This window comes from Lagenorhynchus albirostris, chromosome 8 (genome assembly GCF_949774975.1).
Source record: "Lagenorhynchus albirostris chromosome 8, mLagAlb1.1, whole genome shotgun sequence".
Taxonomy (NCBI): Eukaryota; Metazoa; Chordata; class Mammalia; order Artiodactyla; family Delphinidae; genus Lagenorhynchus; species Lagenorhynchus albirostris.
Genome location: NC_083102.1, coordinates 39,860,567 through 39,878,710, shown reverse-complemented (window position 1 = coordinate 39,878,710; position 18,144 = coordinate 39,860,567). Strand labels below are relative to the sequence as shown.

General features: G+C 37.2%; 1 protein-coding gene across 4 annotated transcripts in view; it reads left to right on the top strand.

The window, feature by feature from the left end:
* LOC132524636 (probable G-protein coupled receptor 141) overlaps positions 1–18,144 on the top strand; it is a 188,807-nt gene that overhangs the window by 166,616 nt on the left and 4,047 nt on the right. For 2 of the 4 annotated variants that reach the window (XM_060156844.1, XM_060156845.1), the window contains exon 4: positions 17,364–17,493. The exons of the other annotated variants lie outside the window; for them this stretch is intronic. The gene's annotated coding sequence lies outside the window, so the exon portion shown is untranslated. The remainder of the gene's footprint in view (positions 1–17,363; positions 17,494–18,144) is intronic. 4 annotated transcript variants of the gene reach the window in all.

Sequence of the window (18,144 nt, the reverse complement as noted above, 5' to 3'; positions counted from 1 at the left end):
AAAGGTACAGGAGTTCAGTTTTGGATGTACTAAATTTGAGATGTTTATTAGACATCCAAGTGGATATGTGAGTGTGTTCTTTGTGATTTGAAATTCCATCCTGATTCTAAACATGAATCTCTTCTATTGTTTCAGCTCAGCACTGGGTGAGATCTACTAACATAAAGATGTCATCTTTTTTGTGTGTAGGAGATGATCTTCGATTATGAGTACCCCATGCCATTTTGCTCTCTCCAGATGATGTTGGAACTTCTAGATTTGCCCTAAGTGTCTTGTAGCATTCATTTTCAATATTCTCTCTTGGCTATTTCTTTGTTCCATCTGTGAGAATCTTTCTGAACATTCTTACAAGCTCACCAATTGGGTTTTTGGTACATCTATTATTCAGTAACAACTATAACTGAATTTCTTTCTCATCATTCTCTTCTCTTTGATGGTATTAATTACATTTAAATTTACTTTTTATCCTTTGTCCTCTTAGCAAACTAGCTAGTCTGTTAGTTCATTTGCCTGCGGAGTTTGATTTTTTTTTAATGTGGCATTTGTTTTCTTTAAATGTCCAGTGATTATTCCTGTCTTTTTATTGTTGATTTAATATATAAATGTCATCACTTGCTAACGGATGTACGTGAAGCACGCAATGTCCTCTCCAACCTGAGTCTTCAATTTTTGTTAGTTGGGGGTGAATTCTCCTATGTGGTGTCAACTTGCACCGATCCTTATAATATTTAAACATGATCAGCATAATAGCCTGCTAACAGTATTAATCTTTTTGTCCTGCCTTCCTCCAATCCTTTCTCCATTCTGTTGCCCAAAGTAAGCTTTTGGAATTGAAATATTAAAACGTCATTTGATATTTTACAATTTGCACCTTTATAATTTTCAGTAGACAAGCTTCATCTACAGATATTCACCTATTTTTCTACTCATTTACCTAATATTCCTGGCACATCAGATTATCAGTAATTCCCTGAACATGCATCCATGCCTTTTCTCAGACTCTTGTCTCTACCTGAGTGCTCTACCTCTTTCTGTCTGCCTCTAGAACTTGAATGCATCCTTCAAGATCCAGCACCTGTTACAAATCTGTGCCCAAGCATTACTCTATCGCTGCTACATTTTGATGCCTTCACTCTCCACTGCATTAAATAAATTACTCCCCTTTCTGAATTCTTGTGGCATTTTCCTGTAGGTGTAGGTGTTGTTGTAAATAACTTATGTACCTCTTTCTCCCCTACTAGACAGAAGGAGATTTAAATGCAGGGAGGGATATGTTTTATTAATCTCAGAATATTAACTACCTACTAGATGAAAGATACTTAAAATAACATGATTTCTTTATTGAACGAAGTGAGAAATCCCAAAGTAGATTATAGATGCACTTCTAGAAAGGAGAGGTGGTCCTGGGACCTGAAGTCTAGGCACTCATGAGGATATGGATTGCCTAATGCTATTTTGTAGGACTGTACATTTTTTTTTTAGGATTCTCAACTCGTAGACTGGCCTCTAATGTTGGTTCTATCATGGATTCCTTATAAAACAGCCACAGAAGCCACTTTATGTCTTACTTATGATATGGAGGTAGGCCTCAGGCCATGGGTAATGACCACTGGGGCCCAAGCAGGGTTGTGAGCAAAGCATGGGGAAGGGAACTGGTGAGACTCAAGGAAATAGCCCCTGCCAAGCCTCAGGCAAAGCTGAAGAGTTCTCCTGTGTGGGTTGAGGTCAGAGCAGAACAATGAAGAAATTCTTCAGGGAAGATGGGGGAATCCTGGTGCTCCAGTGGTGGAGAGGCTGGATATAGAATTATAAAGGCTGGCGGGAGAGATTTAGTATGTCATGCTAAGACATTTATACATCTCTGAGAGGCAATGGGAAAACAAGCGGGAGTTTTTAAGAACAGAAATAAAATCATTTAGGATATAATTTAGACCTCAGTCTCCTGTGTCAAACTGTACATTTGGGGTCTATAGAGAGAAGAAACAACTTGTAGGTATGAAAAAAAAAACATTCCAGGAATAGCAAGAAGGCCTGTAGGTCTAGAGCATCAGCTGAGGGTGGGGTGAGCAAAGAGCGGTCATGACAAAAAGTATGCTTTGAAATATAAGTTGGGGTCAGATTACAAATGGCTTATATGGTGTGTACGGTGTGTGGTGTGGTAAGCGTCAGACTTCATTCTTTTCACTAAAAGGAACCAAGGAAGCGTGGTTGTTTGTTTGTTTGTTCTTTGCCACTTGGCTTGTGGGAGCTTGAGGGATCTTAGTTCCCCGACCAGGGATTGGACCCGGGACCTGGGCCCTCAGCAATGAAATCTCAGAGTCCTAACCCCTGGACTACCAGGGAATTCCCCAAAAGTAGGAGAATGAGAGAAGGCAGAGGGAAACTGGAGTTTGAGGCCAGGCTTCTTGCTGTGCTTCAGGGGTCAAGGACAGAGATAAAGAAGAGCTCGCTGCCCAAGGCACGGTGGCTCACAGAGAGCCGGGGAGGCAGCCCTGCTCCTTAGGAGAGGGTGCCCTGGGCCCACAGTTTATTCTAAAATCGTGACATCAGTTACTGAATTAGATCCAAACGCAGCCCTTTCAGGGATATGTTTAATAAGGTCAAGGTGGTTTTTAACCATTATTTCACACATTCAGTTAAAAATTCATGCCTACTATAAAAAAAAAACTCATGTTAGTTCTGAAAGAAATTCAACATTAAAACCAGATACACAAATGACTAAAATAAAAAATTAAAATGGGAATTAATGAAGCAATGAAAGAAGGAATGAGACACTTAGGTGAAGCATTTTGAGAAAGCAGCTGAGAATGTATAAGGGGGCCAGAGAGGGCTCCTGAAAGAAAAGGAATTTGAGTTTCGACCTCAGGAGTGTGCAGAAGGGAATGAATAGGGTATAATATTTTGGGAAGGGGAAACACAGTAAGATATTTGGGTGACATATCTAAGTAACATCAGCAATAAATACTATAGATGCTGTTTATAAAAAATTCCCTGCGCACAAGACTCTTAGATAGCCTCATCCACCAGAGAGCAGACAGCAGAAGCAAGTTCCTGTTCCTGTGCAAAAAAACCCACATTCACAGAAAGACAGACAAGATGAAAAGGCAGAGGGCTATGTACCAGATGAAGGAACAAGATAAAACCCCAGAAAAACAACTAAATGAAGTGGAGATAGGCAACCTTCCAGAAAAAGAATTCAGATTAATGATAGTGAAGATGATGCAGGGCCTCAGAAAAAGAATGGAGGCAAAGATCAAGAAGATGCAAGAAATGTTTAACAAAGATCTAGAAGAATTAAAAACAAAGAAACAGAGATGAACAATACAATAACTGAAATGAAAACTACACTAGAAGGAATCAATAGCAGAATAACTGAGGGAGAAGAAAGGATAAGTGACCTGGAAGACAGAATGGTGGAATTCACTGCTGTGGAACAGAATAAAGAAAAAAGAATGAAAAGAAATGAAGACAGCCTAAGAGACCTCTGGGACAACATTAAATGCACAACATTTGCATTATAGGGGTCCCAGAAGGAGAAGAAAGAAAGGACTTGACAAAATATTTGAAGAGACTATAGTCGAAAACTTCCCTAATATGGGAAAGGAAATAGCCATCCAAGTACAGGAAGCGCAGAGAGTCACATACAGGATAAACCCAAGGAGAAACACGCTGAGACACACAGTAATCAAACTGGTAAAATTTAAAGACAAAGAAAAGTTATTGAAAGCAGTAAGGGAAAAACAACAAATTACATACAAGGGAACTCCCATAAGGTTAAGAGCTGCTTTCTCAGCAGAAACACTACAAGCCAGAAGGGAGTGGCATGATATACTTAAAGTGATGAAAGCGAAGAACCTATGACGAACATTACTCTACCCGGCAGGATCTCATTCAGATTCCATAGAGAAATCAAAAGCTTTACAGACAAGCAAAAGCTAAGAGAATTCAGCACCACCAAACCAGCTCTACAACAAATGCTAAAGGAACTTCTCTAAGTGGGAAACATAAGAGAAGAAAAGGACTTACAAAAACAAGCCGAAAACAATTAAGAAAATGTCATAGGAACACACATAACAATAATTACCTTAAATGAGAATGGATTAAGTGCTCCAACCAAAAGACACAGACTTGCTGAATGGATACAAAAACAAAACCCATATATATGCTGTCTACAAGAGACCCACTTCAGACCTAGGGACACATTAAGACTGAAAGTGAGGGGATGGAAAAAGATATTCCATGCAAATGGAAATTAAAAGAAAGCTGGAGTAGTAATACTCATATCAGATAAAATAGACATTAAAATAAAGAATGTTACAAGAGACAAGGAAGGACACTACATAATGATCAAGGGATCAATCCAAGAAGAAGATATAACAATTATAAATATATATGCACCCAACATAGGAGCACCTCGATACATAAGGCAACTGCTAACAGCTATAAAAGAAGAAATCGACAGTAACACAAAAACAGTGGGGGACTTTAACACCTCACTTACACCAATGGACAGATCATCTAAAATGAAAATAAATAAGGAAACAGAAGCTTTAAATGACACAATAGACCAGATAGATTTAATTGATATTTATAGGACATTCCATTCAAAAACAGCAGATTACACATTCTTCTCAAGGGCGCACAGAACATTCTCCAGGATAGATCACATCTTGGGTCACAAATCAAGCCTTAGTAAATTTAAGAAAATTGAACTCATATCAAGCATCTTTTCTGACCAAAACGCTATGAGATTAGAAATGAATTACAGGGAAAAAAACGTAAAAAACACAAACACATGGAGGCTAAACAATACATTACTAAATAACCAAGAGATCACTGAAGAAATCACAGATATCAAAAAATACCTAGAAACAAATGACAATGAAAACACGATGATCCAAAACCTTTGGGATTCAGCAAAAGCAGTTCTAAGAGGCAAGTTTATAACTATACAAGCCTACCTCAAAAAACAAGAAAAATCTCAAGTGAACAATCTAACCTTACACCTAAAGGAACTAGAGAAAGAAGAACAAATAAAACCCAAAATTAGTAGAAGGAAAGAAGTCACAAAGATCAGAGCAGAAATAAATGAAATAGAAGCAAAGAAAGCAATAACAAAGATCAATAAAACTGAAAGCTGGTTCTTTGAGAAGATAAACAAAATGGATAAACCATTAGCCAGACTCACCAAGGAAAAGAGGGAGAGGACTCAAATCAATAAAATTAGAAATGAAAAAGGAGAAGTTACAACAGACACGGCAGAAATACAAAGCATCCTAAGAGACTACTATAAGCAACTCTATGCCAATAAAATGGACAACCTGGAAGAAATTGATAAATTCTTAGAAAGGTATAACGTTCCAAGGCTGAACCAGGAAGAAATAGAAAATATGAAAAGACCAATCACAAGTAATGAAATTGAAACTGTGATTAAAAATCTTCCAAGAAACAAAAGTCCAGGACCAGATGCCTTCACAGGTGAATTCTATCACATATTTAGAGAAGAGCTAACACCTACCCGTCTCAAACTCTTCAAAAAAACTGCAGAGGAAGGAACACTCCCAAACTCATTCTATGAGGCCACCATCATCCTGATACCAAAACCAGACAAAGATACTACAAATAAGGAAAATTACAGACCAATATCTCTCATGAATATAGATGCAAAAATCCTCAATAAAATACTAGCAAACAGAATCCAACAACACATTAAAAGGATCATACACCATGATCAAGTGGGATTTATCCCAGGGATGCAAGGGTTCTTCAGTATACACAAATCAATCAATGTGATACACCATATTAACAAATTGAAGAATAAAAACCATATGATCATCTCAACAGATGCAGAAAAAGTTTTTGATGAAATTCAACACCCATTTATGATAAAAACTCTCCAGAAAGTGGGCATAGAGGGAACCTACCTCAACATAATAAAGGTCATATATGACAAACCCACAGCAAACATCATTCTCAATGGTGAAAAACTGAAAGCATTTCCTCTAAGAACAGGAATAAGACAAGGATGTCCACTCTCACCACTATTATTCAACTTAGTTTTGGAAGTCCTACCCATGGCAATCAGGGAAGAAAAGGAAATAAAAGGAATACAAATTGGAAAAGAAGAAGTAAAACTGTCACTGTTTGCAGATGACATGTTACTATACATAGAGAATCCTAAAGATGCCACCAGAAAACTACTAGAGCTAATCAATGAATTTGGTAAAGTAGCAGGATACAAAATTAATGCACAGAAAACTCCTGCATTCCTATACACTAATGATGAAAAATCTGAAAGAGAAATTGAGGAAACACTCCCATTTACCATTGCAACAAAAAGAATAAAATACCTAGGAATAAACCTACCTAGGGAGACAAAAGACCTGTATGCGGAAAAGTATAAGACACTGAAGAAAGAAATTAAAGATGACACCAACAGATGGAGAGATATACCATGTTCTTGGATTGGAAGAATCAATATTGTGAAAATGACTATACTACCCAAAGCAATCTACAGATTCAGTGCAATCCCTATCAAATTACCAATGGCATGTTTTACAGAATTAGAACAAAAAATGTTAAAATTTTTATGGAGACACAAAAGGCCCCGAATACCCAAAGCAGTCTTGAGGGAAAAAAACGGAGGTGGAGGAATCAGACTCTCATAATTCAAACTATACTCTAAAGCTCCAGTAATCAAGACAATATGGTACTGGCACAAAAACAGAAACATAGATCAATGGAACAAGATAGAAAGCCCAGAGATAAACCCACACACCTATGGTCAACTAATCTATGACAAAGGAGGCAAGGATATACAATGGAGAAAAGACAGTCTCTTCAATAAGTGGTGCTGGGAAAACTCGACAGCTACATGTAAAAGAATGAAATTAGAACACTCCCTAACACCATACACAAAAATAAACTCAAAATGGATTCGAGACCTAAATGTAAGACTGGACACTATAAAACTGTTAGAGGAAAACATAGGAAGAACACTCTTTGACATTAATCACAGCAAGCTATTTTTTGATCCACCTCCTAGGGTAATGGAAATAAAAACAAAAATAAACAAATGGGACCTAATGAAACTTAAAACCTTTTTCACAGCAAAGGAAACCATAAACAAGACGAGAAGACAACCCTCAGAATGGGAGAAAATATTTGCAAATGAATCATCAGACAAAGGATTAATCTGCAAAATATATAAACAGCTCATGCAGCTCAATATTAAAGAAACAAACAACCCAATCCAAAAATGGGCAGAAGACCTAAATAGGCATTTCTCCAAAGAAGACATACAGATGGCCAAGAAGCACATGAAAAGCTGCTCAACATCCCTAATTATTAGAGAAATGCAAATCAAAACTACAATGAGGTATCACCTCACACCAGTTAGAATGGGCATCATCAGAAAATCTACAAACAACAAATGCTGAAGAGGGTGTGGAGAAAAGGGAACCCTCTTGCACTGCTGGTGGGAATGTAAATTGATACAGCCAGTATGGAGAACAGTATGGAGGTTCCTTAAAAAACTAAAAATAGAATTAACGTATGACCCAGCAATCCCACTACTGGGCATATACCCAGAAAAAAACCATAATTCAAAAAGACACATGCACCCCAATGTTCATTGCAGCACTATTTACAATAGCCAGGTCATGGAAGCAACCTAAATGTCCATTGACAGACGAATGGATAAAGAAGATGTGGTACATGTATACAATGGAATATTACTCAGCCATAAAAAGGAACGAAATTGGGTCATTTGCAGAGACGTGGATGGATCTAGAGACTGTCATACAGAGTGAAGTAAGTCAGAAAGAGAAAAACAAATATCGTACATTAACGCATTTATGTGGAACCTAGAAAAATGGTACAGATGAACTGGTTTGCAGTGCAGAAAGTGAGACACAGATGTAGAGAACAAACGTATGGACACGAAGTGGGGAAAGCGGCGGGGGGTGGTGGGGTGGTGGGATGAATTGGACTATTGGGATTGACATGTATACACTGATGTGTATAAAATTGATGACTAATAAGAGCCTGTATAAAAAAAATAAAATAAAATTTAAAATAAATAAATAAATAAAACAAAAAATTCCCTGGCTCCTTGTATTCATAATGGATCATCTCCCTGGAAGCAGAAACTATAGCCCTTACTTTCAGGTCTTACAGAGGTCAGCTGCACTCTTTTGCAAAAAGTTCATATTATAGTAGACAATCAAGTGAGTAAATAAATATATTTGTATTATTTCCAGGTAGAAAGACTTCGATGCCAGGAAGATATTAGTCAGCTCAAGGCCTGCAAGTGATGACAGCACGGCTGGCTGGGAACCTTAGAGCCTGTCTTCCTCTTCTTCCTTCTTCTTCTCCCCCTCTTCCTCCTTCTTATTCTTTTCGTTTTTCCTCTCCCTTCTCTATCTTTCCATCCCCCTTTTTCTTGATTTCTCTCTTTTTCTTTCACTAACTCATTCAATCACTACAGATATACTGGCCACTTACCATGCAGTAAATATTGGGCTAGTGCTCACATTATTTTTTTCTACAAAAATTGGGTGTGAGGTGGAGTCTTTAAATAATAATAACTAGTGTGTCTCAAACATTCGATCCAGGTGTCTTCTAATTTCAGGCTTTTTCCTCTTCAAAATGTCTGTCCCAAAGCACAGGGCAAATTTCCAAACCTGAGCCTGAATATTAAAAAATCCAAACACATAGCATCTAAACTTGATATCCAGGAGAAGAAAGAGAACTTCTCGTTTAATAAGAGAGTATATATTATCTGCAAGTGTTTACTGAACCTCACTTGTCAAGTTCTATATATAACACATGTCAAAGCCCTCAACTGAGCTTGCCCTTGAGCGCTATGACTGTGGGTGGTGGCTCAATTGTTTCAGGTCCCCAGGTCCTGCCTGCGGTGTTTGTCTCCCAGGCCCGTCTGTCACACAGCTTACTGCTTCTCTCAGACATCCTCTCGGTTCTTCCAGGGTAGGACTGTTCTCATTAGCAAGCTATTATTCTACAGTGATGCACTGGAAGCATTTCTGAATGGCATTTACTATTTTTGTGTGGTTCAAAGTTTTTGAAATGAAGGCATTTCTTTCCAAGATTTTTAAGCTTTGAAATTCCAATTTTGTGTAAAAACTTGAGCTATCCCCTATTCTTTGTGGGTGTCCAACTCTAACACATAAAGTAATAGGTTAGGAAACATTTAACCATCTAGTTTCAAACAAATCCGTTTACTTTGGTTGAACTGATGTTGTTATTGTCACTGAAGTAAACCACTGTATAAAGAAATTTGACAGTAAGAAAAATATGACATTGCTCACAATGTCCCTACACAGGTGGGAAAGTGACTGATAGTGTGGACATACACAGTCACGGCTACAAGCAAGTCATTTATGTAGGAGAATTAAGTGCTTCTCTGAGAAAGAATGAAGGAGAGGAGAAATAAAATTTTTATGCCAACTAATTAAAATTTTCTATTAATCACTGGAGTCATATCCCACATGCAGAGGAATACTTCTTGGACACACATTCCCCGCCCCCCCCCCCCAAGAAATTGGGCCCAAATCCCTATCTGATCTCCTTTACTACCTATGACTCTCAAAAGCCTTTACTGCTTCATTGTCTTCTTCCTCTAGGCTCCATTCTAGTTCTGTTTGGCTTTCAAAAGCTGATGAGCCATCCTGGTGGAGGAGGACAATTGTGTGAAATGGAGCAGTCTTCAAGAGAACAAAAAAGAGAAAGTGCCATGTAGAAGGAGGCAAAGAGGAAGAGAGTTTTTAAAAAAAGAACACCCTCTAGGAAGAAAGAGCCTTTTAACCTCTCTTTTCTCATTGTGTTACCTAGGCCACAGTGGAGATGGTTTCCTTGGGAGTGATGTGAGTGAGAGTGTGCCCCCTGCAGGCAGGCTGAGAGAGTGCACGGCACAGCTTAGCCAAAAGATACGGCAGAATGCAGCAGCTGGGATTTAAGGCAGACCATCTGGGAGTCTGCACAATAACCCTGATGAACATGTATGCAAAAATCCTTGACAAAATATTAATAAATCAAATTCAATGGCACATTAAAGAAAATCAAACATCATGACCAAGTGAAATTTATCCCTGTATGCAAGAATGGTTCAATATACATAAACCAATCAATGTGATACACCTCATTAACAGAATGAATGATAGAAGTCACACAATCATGTAAATAGATGCAGAAAAGGCATTTGATAAAATTCAACACCATTTCATGATAAAAGCTCTCAAAAAATTATGTGTAGAGGGAACTTACCTCAACACAATAAATGCCATATGTGAAAAATCCATAGTTAACATCAGAATCAATGGTGAAATACTGAAATCTTTTCCTATAAGATCTGGAACAAGGCAAGGATGCCCATTCTTGCTGTTTCTATTCACCACGGTACTGAAATGAAAAAGAAATTAAAACAGCAATTAAAAAGAAGTAAAAAGAGCAAGAAAAAGAAATAAAAATCATCCAAATTGGAAAGAAAGAAGTAAAATTATGTCTATTTGCAGATAATGTTATCTAATATGTAGAAAACCTTAAAGACTCTACAAAAAAACCTGTTAGAACGAATCAATGAATTCATTAAACTTGCACTATACAAAATCAACATACAAAAATCAGTTGCATTTCTATAAGCTAACAATAAACTATCTGAAACAGAAGTTAAGGAAACAAACCCATTAACAATAGGAGAATAAAATAGAATAAAACACTCAGGAATAAACTTAACCAAGGAGGTAAAAGACTTGTACACTGAAAACTATAAAACACTGATGAAAGAAATTAAGACACAGAAATAAGTGGAAATACTCTGCATTCATAGACTGAAAGAATTAATATTGTTATAATTACTACTCATAGTAATCCATACTGGCACAAGTGATCTGCAGATTTAATATAATCCCTGTCAAAATCTCAATGACATTTTTTACAGAAAGAGAAAAAAATCCTAAAACTCATGTGGAACAACAAAAGACTCTGAGTACCCAAGCAATTTTGAGCAAGAAAAACAAAGCTGGTGCCATCACATTTTCTGATTTCAAAACATATTACAAAGCTACCATAAAAAGCTGTAATACAAAATACATTACAAAGTAATGCAAATTGTATGGCACTGGCATATAAACAGACACATAGACCAACGGAACAGAATAGAGAACCTAGAAATAAACCCATGCATATATGTCAACTGATCTTTGACAAGGATACACAATGAGGAAAGGGTAGTCTCTTTAATAAATGGTGTTGGGAAAACTGGAGGGAAAAGAATGAAATTGGAGTCTCATCTTATACTACACACAAAAGTTAACTCAAAATGGATTAAAGACTTAATTGTAAAGCTTAAACCACAAAACTCCTAGAAGAAAACATAGGGGAAAAACCTCTTGACATTGGCCTTGGAAATGAATTCTTGGATGTGACATCAAAAGCATAGGCAACAAAAGCAAAAACAGACAAGTGTGATTATATTACACTAAAAAGCTTCTGCAGAGGAAAGGAGACCATCAGAAATATAGATCAATGGAACAGGATAGAAAGCCCAGAGATAAACCCACACACCTATCGTCAACTAATCTATGACAAAGGAGGCAAGGATATACAATGGAGAAAAGACAGTCTCTTCAATAAGTGGTGCTGGGAAAACTCGACAGCTACATGTAAAAAAATGAAATTACAACATTCCCTAACACCATACACAAAAATAAACTCAAAATGGATTCGAGACCTAAATGTAAGACTGGACACCATAAAACTGTTAGAGGAAAACATAGGAAGAACACTCTGTGACATAAATCACAGCAAGATCTTTTTTGATCCACCTTCTAGAGTAATGGAAATAAAAACAAAAATAAACAAATGGGACCTAATGAAACTTAAAAGCTTTTGCACAGCAAAGGAAACCATATAAACAAGACGAAAGGACAGCCCTCAGAATGGGAGAAAATATTTGCAAACAAATCAATGGACAAAGGATTAGTCTCCAAAATATATAAACAGCTCATGCAGCTCAATAGTAAAACAAACAAACAACCCAATCCAAAACGGGCAGATGACCTAAATAGACATTTCTCCAAAGAAGACATACAGATGGCCAAGAAGCACATGAAAAGCTGCTCAACATTCCTAATTATTAGAGAAATGCAAATCAAAACTACAATGAGTTATCACCTCATACCAGTTAGAATGGGCATCATCAGAAAATCTACAAACAACAAATGCTAGAGAGGGTGTGGAGAAAAGAGAACCCTCTTGCACTGTTGGTGGGAATGTAAACTGATACAGCCACTATTTACAATAGCCAGGTCATGGAAGCAACCTAAATGCCCATTGACAGACGAATGGATAAAGAAGATGTGGTACATATATACAATGGAATATTACTCAGCCATAAAAAGGAACGAAATTGGGTCATTTGCAGAGACGTGGATGGATCTAGAGACTGTCATACAGAGTGAAGTAAGTCAGAAAGAGAAAAACAAATATCGTGTATTAATGCATATATGTGGAACCTAGAAAAATGGTACAGATGAACTGGTTTGCAGGGCAGAAACTGAGACACAGATGTAGAGAACAAGTGTATGGACACCAAGGGGGGAAAATGGCAGTGGGGTGGTGGTGGGATGAACTGAGAGATTGGGGTTGACATATATACACTAATATGTATAAAATGGATAACTAATAAGAACCTGCTGAATGAAAAAATAAAATTCAAAAAAATATAATTAAAAAATTAGAAAAAAAAGAACATGAGGGATATATTACGTTCAGTGATTAGAAGACATATTGAAAAGCTATTACTATCTGTCTGAAGTTATCGGTATCTACAATTTTAATGAAAATCCATTAAAAACACTAGACTTTTTTAAAGCAGATTCCAGAGCTTATATGGAAATGCAGAAGGTCAAGTATAGCTCAGGTGATCTTAAGGAAAAGAAAGCTAAAAAAATTGCACTACCTGCTATGAAAACTTACTATACTGCAACAGTGATTTAGACAGTGTGATATTCGCACATGTATAGATTAATAAACCAGTGGAACATACTGGAGACCTAAAAATGGGCTAAATTGACTCATATGTGGTCACCTGATTTATGACACAGTTTAGTGTGGGTGAGGATGGTATTTCCAATTCCATGTCAATTGCTTATCTATATGGGAAAAAATAATCATGGTCTCCTACCTTACTTTATATTAAAAAAAATCAATTCTAGATGAATTGTATATCTAAAAATTAAAAAAAGGAAGTTAAATAGAAGAAAACAGTATACTATCTTTAATACTTTTGAGTAGGCAGATTCCTTAAAAGAACATGGAAGTGCTGACTGAAGGAAAATTTGACAAATTGGTAATACCAAAAATTAGATGCTCTGTTCATCAAAAGATAACAATTAAGGAATGAAAGGAAAGTGGAAGAAGATATTTACAATACATATCTCCAACAAAGGAGTAATATCTAGGCTACATAAAGAACTACTACTGATCAATAAGAAAAAGGCAGACAACCAAATAGAAATGTGAAAGACTTTCAAAAGGCACTCCACAAAACAGGATATGCAAGTGTCCAACAGATACCTATGAATGTGCTCATATTTACTATTCATTAGGTAAATGCAGATTAAAAGCACAATGCAATACAACTATATCAACTACAATGGCAAAAACAAAAAGGACAGAAAATTCTGAATGTTCTCGAGGTTGTGGAACAACTGAAACTCTCATCTACTGTTAGTGGGAATTTATTTCAGAAACTGCGGTTTTCACTGAAACTGAACATATACATACCAAACAATCCATCAATTTCACATTTACGTAAATTCCCAACAGAAATGCTTATTTTCACAAAAGATATTTATAAGAATGTTCAGGGCTTCTCTGGTGGCGCAGTGGTTAAGAATCCGCCTGCCAGTGCAGGGGACATGGGTTCAAGATCCCACATGCCGAGGAGCAACTAAGCCCGTGTGCCACAACTACTGAGGCTGTGCTCTAAAGCCTGAGAGCTGCAACTACTGAAGCCCAGGCACCTAGAGCCCAGGCTCTGCAACAAGAGAAGCCACCACAGTGAGAAGCCTGCACACCACATCAAAGAGTAGCCTCCACTTGCCACAACTAGAGAAAGCCCGAGCACAGCAACAAAGACCCAATGCAGCCAAAGATAAATAAATTAATTAAATAATTAAAAAAAAAAGAATGTTCAGAGTAGCATTTTTTTTTCATTTTTATTTTATATTGGAGTATAGTTGATTTACAATGGTGTGTTAGTTTTGGGTGCACAGCAAAGTGATTTAGTTATACATATACTTATAGTTACTCTTTTTTCAGATTCTTTTCCCATATAGGTTATTACAGAGTATTGAGTAGAAATCCCTGTGCTACAGAGTAGGTCTTTGTTGATTATCTATTTTTTATATAGTAGTGTGTATATGTTAATCCCAAACTTCTAATTTATCCTTTCCCCTTTGGTAACCGTAAGTTTGTTTTCTAAGTCTGTGAGTCTGTTTCTGTTTTATAAATAAGTTCGTTTTTTAGATTTCGCATATAAGTGAAATCATATGACATTTGTCTTTCTCTGTCTGACTTACTTCACTTAGTATGATAATCTCTAGGTCCATCCATGTTGCTGCAAATGGCATTAATTCACTCTTTTTTATGGCTGAGTAATATTCCATTGTATATATGTACCACATCTTCTTTATCCATTCATCTGTCGATGAACATTTAGGTTACTTCCATGTCTTGGCTATTGTAAATAGTGCTGCAAAGAACATTGGGGTGCATGTGTCTTTTTGAAGTATGGTTTTTTCTGGATCTATGCCCAGGAGTGGGATTGCTGGGTCGTATGGTAGTTCTATTTTTAGGGTTTTTTAAAATAAATAAATTTATTTATTTATTTATTTTTGGCTGTATTGGGTCTTCGTTTCTGTTCGAGGGCTTTCTCTAGTTGCGGCGAGTGGGGGCCACTCTTCATCGCGGTGCACGGGTCTCTCACTGTCGTGGCCTTCTCTTGTTGCAGAGCACAGGCTCCAGACGCACAGGCTCAGTAGCTGTGGCGCACGGGCTTAGTTGCTCCGTGGCATGTGGGATCTTCCCAGACCAGGGCTCGAACCCGTGTCCACTGCATTGGCAGGCAGATTCTCAACCACTGACCACCAGGGAAGCCCCTATTTTTAGTTTTTTAAAGAACCTCCATATTATTCTCCATAGTGGCTGTACCAATTTACATTCCCACCAACAGTGTAGGAGGGTTCCCTCTTCTCCACACCCTCTCCAGTATTTAGTATGATTGTAGACTTTTTCATGATGGACATTCTGACTGGTGTGAGGTGATAGCTCATTGTAGCTTTGATTTGCATTTCTCTAATAATAGCGATGCTGAGCATCTTTTCATGTGCTTTTTGGCCAACTGTATGTCTCCTTTGGAGAAATGTCTATTTAGATCTTCTGCCCATTTTTTGATTGGGTTGTTTGTCTTTTTGATATTGAGTTGCATGAGCTGTTTGTATATTTTGGAGATTAATCCCTTGTGGGTCACATTGTTTACAAATATTTTCTCCCATTCTGTGGGTTGTCTTTTTGTTTTGCTTATGGTTTATAGCGTTATTTATAATAGCCCTATAAGTGGAAATAACACTACTGTCCATCAACAATAGATTGGATAAATGGTGAAATAGTCATACAATGACACAATATACTAAATAAGATAAAACCATACACATAAATGAATCTTAAAGCATATTGTTGAGTGAATTAAACTAGATACACACAAAAAAACGACACTGAGTTTATATAAAATTCAAAGTAGACAAACCTACTATGTGGTTTTAGTTGTCAGGATAGTGATTACCTTCAGTGAGGGTATGTTTATTATGTTAAAATTCATTGAACTGTATACTCATATTAGGGCACTCTACTATAAGTATGTTAGTTTTCAATGATAATATTTACATTAATTTAAATAACTTCATTAGATTCTTTGAATACAAAGGAAAACTGGATTCTTCCTTGCTCAGTCTTGTTTGGAAGGCAGAACTGAATTATGGTCTGTGTGATAAGTGCTATAATAGAGGTAAGCATGGTTGGTGCATTCCATGGGACAAAAGAGGAATGACATCCAATCTGAATTGAGAATGCATATTAGGAAAGGCTTCCTGGGAGAAATGATGCCTCAGTTGATTCTTAAAAGATCATAGGAATTAACCGGGTATATCAGGGTTGTTAGTTGCAGACAACAGAACCCACTTTAGCTGGTTTAAGCAGAAGGTGTTTATTAGAAGGTAACAGTTTACAGAATATCATGGAATGTCTGGGAACCAGGCTTGGCTGCTACAAAGACATGCTCCATGTAGAGAAAAATATTCAATACTACCATGGGATTAATAGCAGAAACATCACTAACTACTGCTTCCTGAAATTCATGATGTATAGCTCTGGAGACCTGTGCCATTGCTGTCCCAGAGCAACCAGACATTTCCATTACTGTCTTGCCAAATGATCTAAACTCTCTCCACATTGATATCCTTCACTTTGCCTCCAAGTTTTGCAGTAGTGCAACAAACGGGCAGAAACTAGTTCACATACAACCACTATAACTGCAAAAAATCTGTACAGAAATTTTCTGGCAGACCAGAAAAGGTTAGAATGGATGTTAAATGAGCTAACTTATGGGATCTGCTGTAAACTAAGTAAAGGGAATAAGAAAATAAGAAATCCAAAAGGAAAGAAGAACAGGGACTTCCCTGGTGGTCCAGTGATTCCAGTGCAGGGGGCGCAGGTTTGATCCCTGGTTGGGGAAACTGGGATCCCACATGCCACATGGCACGGCCAAAAAAAAAAGAAGGAAAAGCAGCTTTTAAGATATACTGGCATACAGTTATGTGAGTAGAACCAAATTTCTTCATGGCCTCCCCCCTTCTTATGTTAAGATTTAGAAGCTTGGGCTTAGGAGATGCACACGTGCACACGTGCTTCTCCATGACTTACAATAATGAGTGTGTGTGCGTGCATGCGTGTGTGTGTGTGTGTGTGTGTGTGTGTGTGTGTGTGTGTGTGTGAGAGAGAGAGAGAGAGAGAGAGAGACTTTGGAAAACTTGGCAAATGATATCCAGACTGGGGCTCAGTTTCTTCATTTGAAAATCAGTATAGTGATACATATACAATACACAGGACTGCTTTGAGGGTCAAATGAGACTATGTTCAGGCAAGCATCTCATGTAGTACCTGGTACATAGAAGAGATTTAACATGAGCTTCTTCTATCTGAAAGAGAGAGACCATGGCAGTTGGTGATAAGGAAGGAGGACTTGAGATAGATGATATGCAACTGATCATATTTTCTTCTTTTAGAAGCTGGCCCTTCTAGGTAAATAGCTGAAAAAATGATGAGCAGAACTTATTCATCCTTGAATCAGATATGAACACAGTATAATTTCACATTTACCTGATGGAACTACTTTTCTACAGAGAAAAATAAAAGGCAAGTACAGAGAGTACACATCACACAGAACCAGTATAACATGAGGCAAGTTTTAAGATCGGCTGCAAGGAAATTCTATTCCATACCCAGGAAAGTAGAGGCTCTCTGGGGCCAGGTTATTATTATTTTTTAATTAGTCTTATTGAGGTATAAGTTCTATGCAAGAAAATTCACCAATTTTAAGTGTACAATTCAATGAGCTTTGACAAATAACTACAATTGTAACCAACACAATATAAAACATCCCATCATCCCATAAATTACCCCAGGCCCCTTTGAAGTTAATCCCTTCCCCTGCAACCTGGGCCCTGAGCTACACTGATCTGTCACATTAGTTGTGATTGTTTAGAAAAAGAAATCATTCAGCATGTAGTCTTTTGTGGCTGGCATCTTTTATTTAGTATAGTGTTCTCAACTTTATTATTGCCCTTCTAAAGAGCCTTTTTAGACCTATTTCCCTAATTATCTTTCTCCCTCTTATGAAATTTTAATGCCACAGATATACTGTTTGTCTGTTTATGTACTATATGTATATCTGTATTTTATACAGTAAAAGTAAGATTTTTCACACCTCCAGAACAAACGTTTGCCCCCTTGGGGGCAATATTACCCTATTGAGAATATATGATTTAGTATAATGCTTTTTCGATT